The following is a 6,000-nucleotide window of genomic DNA, read 5'->3' on the forward strand; positions in this document are numbered from 1 at the left end:
CAAACCATTTTCCATAGGAAGAAGTATATGATGTGCCATAGGTGCAATTTACCTAGAGACTACATGTCTGTTGTAAACTTATCATGGCGTGCAGAATTGCAATGCTTACAGAAGATACAATAACTACTCTTTTTTTTTTTTGATATTGATGGAGGAAAAAAAATCTACCCAAATTTATTAATAAAAAGGAAAGCGCAAAAGAGGATGGGAAGAGACGAAAGAAAAGCCCCAACGTTTCAACAACATTTGAATTTCAAATTCAAATTTTTTTCAACATAAATTAAAATTTAATTCTTTCTAAATTTCCATCAATTGTTATTTAAAATTGAAATTTTGAATTTTCAAACTGAGGAGCTTCCATCTTGTTGCCGAAGAAAAGCGTAGGTGGGAAAAGAAGTAACTGGTCGACCATATGCCTAAACTCCATCGAGAGGAAGGGAGGGAGAAAAGATACCCGTCAATCGTCCATCATGAAAGGAAAGAGAGAGGGAGAAGCCACGTATCAATTTTGATGGCTAGGAAAGGAGAGGGAAAGCTTCCATCTTGCCGCCGAAGAAAAAGAAGTAAGCAGTCGGGCTGCATGTCTAAATGCCGTTGAGAGGAAGAGAAGAGGCCCATCGACCATCCAACATTGGGAAAAGAAAAAGAGAAGAGGAAGAAAACGCCAACTATGACACCAACATAGCTAGAGAAAAAGGGGAGAGAGAAGATCCCAGTCCTAGTATGAGGAGAGAAGAGAAGCAGGGAGGGTCTTTGCACTATCTAAGGAGAGAGAGAAGGGGGTGGGAAGATCCCCTTGAGAAAGAAGGTAGAGATCTCCTTCGCTGGTGGGGGGAGGAATGGCCGGTGGCAAGCTCAGCCCCAAGGGTGGGAGGGGGGGATGGTGATGTAGCCGGCCAGTCAGATTAGCTGTCGGAGGAGAAGATTTTCAGATTAGCTGTCGGAGGAGAAGATTGGCCAGTCGATACTGGAAAAAATGGGGGAGAAGATCCTGATCTCAGTGTGAGGAGAGAAGAAAAGCAGGTAGGGCCTCTACATCATCTTCAGGGAAAAAAAGAAGAGAAAAGAGAGAGAGAGGAGCAGTGGGAAGATCCACAAGGGGAGGAAGGCGGAGATCCCCTTGGGGGGAGGAAAGGCCGGTCGGCTAGATCAATCATTGGAGGAGAAGAACGGCCGACCAACGTCGGAAAAAGATGGAAAAAGAGGGAGATAGACAAGATAGGGAGAGAGAAAAGATGGGATAGAGAGGGATGGAGGGAGAGAGAAAATGAGAGAGAGAGGAGGAGGGAGCATCCCAGCGGCCTGCCGGCATCAGCCCATGAGAATAGCATGCCGTCGGAGGAGAGGGTAGAGGAGGCCTTGAGAGGATGGAGGGCTCATCTATGGGGAGAGAGGAGAGGGAAATTCCAACGACAAAGAAAGAGGAAGAGGAAGCAAGGGAGAGGGAGAGAGGAGAAGTCGGATTCCGATCGAAGATGACCTTGCCATCTGACAAGAACAGCCGGAGAAGAGAGAGAATGAGAGGAGGGGAAGAAATGGGAGAGAGAGAGGGGGAAGAAAGAAGGGGAAGAGAGAGGGCCCCGACGGTCGGTCGGGTGAAAAGGGTCCATCGGAAGAGGCCTCTGCGTTCGAAGATTGTTGGGAAGAAAAAATTGTTTCCTCAGAGCTTCTCTCTCTAGAGAGGATTAGAAAGAAAAGCCCCAACAAGCTATAACACTGGTCCATATAAAAACGACTCTTACAATCTGTAGAACTGAAATTTGGCACAATTGTTCATATTTTTTGATAGGTGTTGTCATCAATTTAACCAAGTTGATTACTGACTAATGATTGTCAGTAGAGAAGAGATGGCTCTTTTCACAGATCGATATTATGCAAAATTTTTTCTCTAACATAACAAACACAATGTTCGATTTTATTTTCATCCAAAATAAATGATTGTCAGTAGAGAAGAGATGGCTCTTTTCACAGATCGATATTATGCAAAATTTTTTCTCTAACATAACAAATACAATGTTCGATTTTATTTTTCATCCAAAATAAACTCATTGGTTGCTAGATGAATGATTATAACTCCTGCTATCGTATTAGTAAATTAATCCCTGTTATTGCTTTTCATTTTTCAACTTTTCTAGTGTTTTGCTCCTGATATTCTTTTTTTCCCCTAACTTACTCATTCTTTAGCAGCTTTAATTTCCTTTATATCCCTTTATGTTGAATCATTCGTCTATAACTTTTCAGAAATTATAGCCGAATTTATATTTAAAAACTAATGTATATCAGTTCTTTAGTGTCACAAATCCATAGTAAAAATTTTATGATGTTTCCTAATGAGTAATGGCAAACTATGTCAATTAAGAAAAGACATTACCATGTGATTTGTCTTCCCCTCATCATGGCACCCACAGTTGCATCTCATTTCATGAGATGAATGTGGAATTTGACTGTACTGCAATTTTGTTAGTGTCAACTGCTGGCTATTTTTGTGTGCGTTCAAATTTGAATATTTTGGACAGTATCATATTATATCATATACAAACTTAGGGCTCCGAATGTGACATACTTGTTGCCCTTGTGCACTTAACCCTTTCAATCATGCATAGCATGTCATAAATGGAAGTATTTCTGTGTGATACCATGCATTAGTGGAATGGATGTGCTTTAGGTGACAAAGCTAAAAACAGATTATCCAGGCTTTGACAGAATATGTTAATCTATTATTAATTCAAGTTTATGTGATAGTTTTCATATAGAATATTGGGTTTCATTTTATGGATAGAAATGTTAAAACATGTATTTTGGATATAAATTATTGGGACTCTATTTTGTGCCAAATCGAATCACTGGTTATAACAATTTAGTTTTCTTTATAAGTATACCTCAATGAATAATCATATTTAAAAAAATAATATTTTAGTATCTTTCTGATTTATATAATTTTATTTTCTTATATTTATCTATTTCAATAATTAGTTTTGTAGGACCCAGATTTTATTTTTATGTTGTTTGATAATAGGTATCTTAATAATAATATAACGAGGACATAATTTTAGACCTAGAAACATTGAATCTAGTTTATATTACCCTAGCTATAATAAGAAATGAGCTTCTCACTTATAATAAGAGTGTTTAGAGACCTCATCCATCTCCTAACCTATGCCATATCTTCATCATAGCTTTGTACATCACCTGTTGCTTAATCCCCCATACTTACTGTTTCTTTTATATTTGTCCTTCTTTTAGGAATTTTCTTACCAGTCTTCCCATGACAAGGCCCTAGATTCTCGATCTTATCTTAGATATATCCCTTTAACCATGCAATCTTACACCCGTTACATTCATACGATAATGGTCTCAGAATATTTTCCAGACTTACCATATGTTTCATAGGCCCGGAAATTTCCCTACAAATCTTCCTTCAATAAGGCCCTAGAGAGTCGAGGTGAAATTAGACTAGATAATATCTATTTAGATCTTTCCCAATATCCAAATCTATTCAAGTATGAATACAAATTTTTAATATTTGACTAATATCTATATTCATATGCATATTTGTCAAAAAAAGAAGAAGCATATACAGATATGAATTGATAACTATCTCATCCATATTAGACTATCTATCTAATTCTAGCTATAATCTTATTGTCTCGGATAGTTACTGTTGGTGTAAGATTTCATAGGGTGCTGGAACGTCGGAGAAAACGATGAGATTGGATCTTCTGAGGGTGTGACTTGCAAAAAAGTCCTGATCGGAGGTTGCTCTGGTAGGGATCCTCTGACGCTCAAGTCAGAACTCTTGTTCAACAGCAAGAGTGTGAGAGGCAGAGTAATGGTGTATCTTTTTTAGGGTCTCCTTTGGGCCTCCTTTTATGGACGGAGGCAAGAGATTTGGTTGGTAAGTCGGTTGGCACGATCCCATCCGACTGAGGTGTAATTTGCACGTAGTGACGAAACTGTCATTCAAGACTCTCGGGATATGGTAGTTATGGTTGCCTTACCCACTTTGTGATAGTTGTTGCTTGACAGGCATTGAATTTTGAAATGGTGTACCAACTGGTGTCAGTGAGCCGAGGACTGATCGGTCATAATAAGAAATCAGATGCTCTATGCCATCCTCAGATGGGAAAGTCCAAAATCGAGATCTATTGAACAGTGGAGAGTTGGTTAGTCGGATGTGATCGGCCAAAGACTATTATCTGATTAGACTGGGTTAATTATTCGAGTGTGCCAATGACCCTTCAGCCTAACCCATCAGCATTCTCGGGAGAGTGTTATCGAGCGCTGGTCGGCAAGTCTTCATCTGCTCAGACTGCGGAGTGTCGACAAGACGGAAGTTGAGGACTAGTCAATGATGAAACGATGAAAGCCATCGCCGATGATAGGTCAGCAGAGGCCGAGCAGGTAGGCCTATTAGGCTGGGATAACTTGGGCCTTGGGCTTCTTCATATCATTGGCCAATGTGAAATTTCTCCCAACACATGCCCCTTACTCTCGAGTCTGAGCTTTGATCGTACAAAGAGAGTACATCTATTTTCCTGAGCGGAGGATATGAAGAGGCTTTTCGATTGATGGGATGTGCATGACTTTTGAGGTGGATATAAAATTCATGGCTAAGCCATCATAACTGAATTAAATGAATGTCTATTCAAAATCTCTCTTTTGTAGTGTGGCATCGATTTGGCCAACTGACGGCTGTGGCTGACAAATAAGGAGGTGCCATATGTCGTAGGTCATTGGCAGGAGATGATTCGATATCTCGAGAGATTATTTCCTTCTACCATAAGTAGGGGGAAAGCCTGTTCTTGACCCTTTGATTATTTCTAACCTCTTTTGTTTTTCCTCTCTTTTTTTCTTGTCTTCTTTGTCCGAGTCATCGCTGTGCCATTTTTGCTACAGTCTATCGGAAGGGTTTTTGAAAGGATTTTCCCACAATCCTATTCCTCCACCGTTTGCCCTTATTGTCAGGTGGGTTTTCTTGCTCATCCTTCCTCTCCCATCTATTTTTCTCTCCTTTCTTTTTTCCCAGACTACTTTTTCGGCTTCTTCACTTTGACTTGAATGGCGGATTCTGATGATTCTATGGGAGATCGGTCCTCTCCGACGGCGAATCCTGAGAACTTGATCGGGGAATGGAGTAAGGTTGGGCCTAGCGCCTTTGGCTCCATATTAAATTCGAATGATTTAAGCCAGATACGAATTTGGTACGGAGTCTCCTTGGAGTTGGAGTTAGAACTCCTTGGGGCTAGCGATCGGATGAATAACTTGCCTCTTAGTCGGCTCAGTGTGTATGAAGAGGCACTCCGAGCGGGCTTGAGGTTCCCTATTCCCCCTCTCATCCTTGACATCTTTTGATTCTAGATCTTTTTCTTATGTAGTTGTATCAAATTTTTTTAGATTTGTAGTGAATTTTTTGGTCATCTATATTATGGCCAGCGTTCGGCCTTCCATCTCTCTTTTTCGTTCTTTTTTCACCATCAAAAGGCACCCATATGCCAAAGATTGGCCGTACTTTTTTTTTTTTTTTTTTCAGATGGGGGTCTCTCCTCTGATAAAAGGTGCTCCTTCCTCTATTCACGAATGGAAGGAGCGCTTTTTTTTTATTTCAAACTCCTTAGTGGATGATTGGGACTTATCGAGCTGGGATCAGTTAGAAGCTTCTGCCTTTCGAGTTTCAAAATTAAGGGCTGAGGAAGAAAGTCATTTTAAAACCCTCAAGGATTTAAGGGTTCCTATTGAAAAATATATCCTAAAATCAATTATATGATGATTGAGTTCTTTTTGTATATGAATTATTGATTGATAAATAAAAATTATTTTAATATTATTCATCACAAAGTTGCATCTTTCTTGTAAAACTCTTATGTTATGATGAAGTCCTTAGAATTATGTTAGTAATCGATAAAGAGAGGATTTATTGTATAGTTCTTGAACATGTTCGTGACCAAATGATATGTCACTAAAAGATGATGATATTTATCGAATAGAGGTCGTTGTGTGCCA

Source organism: Elaeis guineensis, chromosome 9, assembly GCF_000442705.2.
Source record: "Elaeis guineensis isolate ETL-2024a chromosome 9, EG11, whole genome shotgun sequence".
Lineage (NCBI taxonomy): Eukaryota > Viridiplantae > Streptophyta > Magnoliopsida > Arecales > Arecaceae > Elaeis > Elaeis guineensis.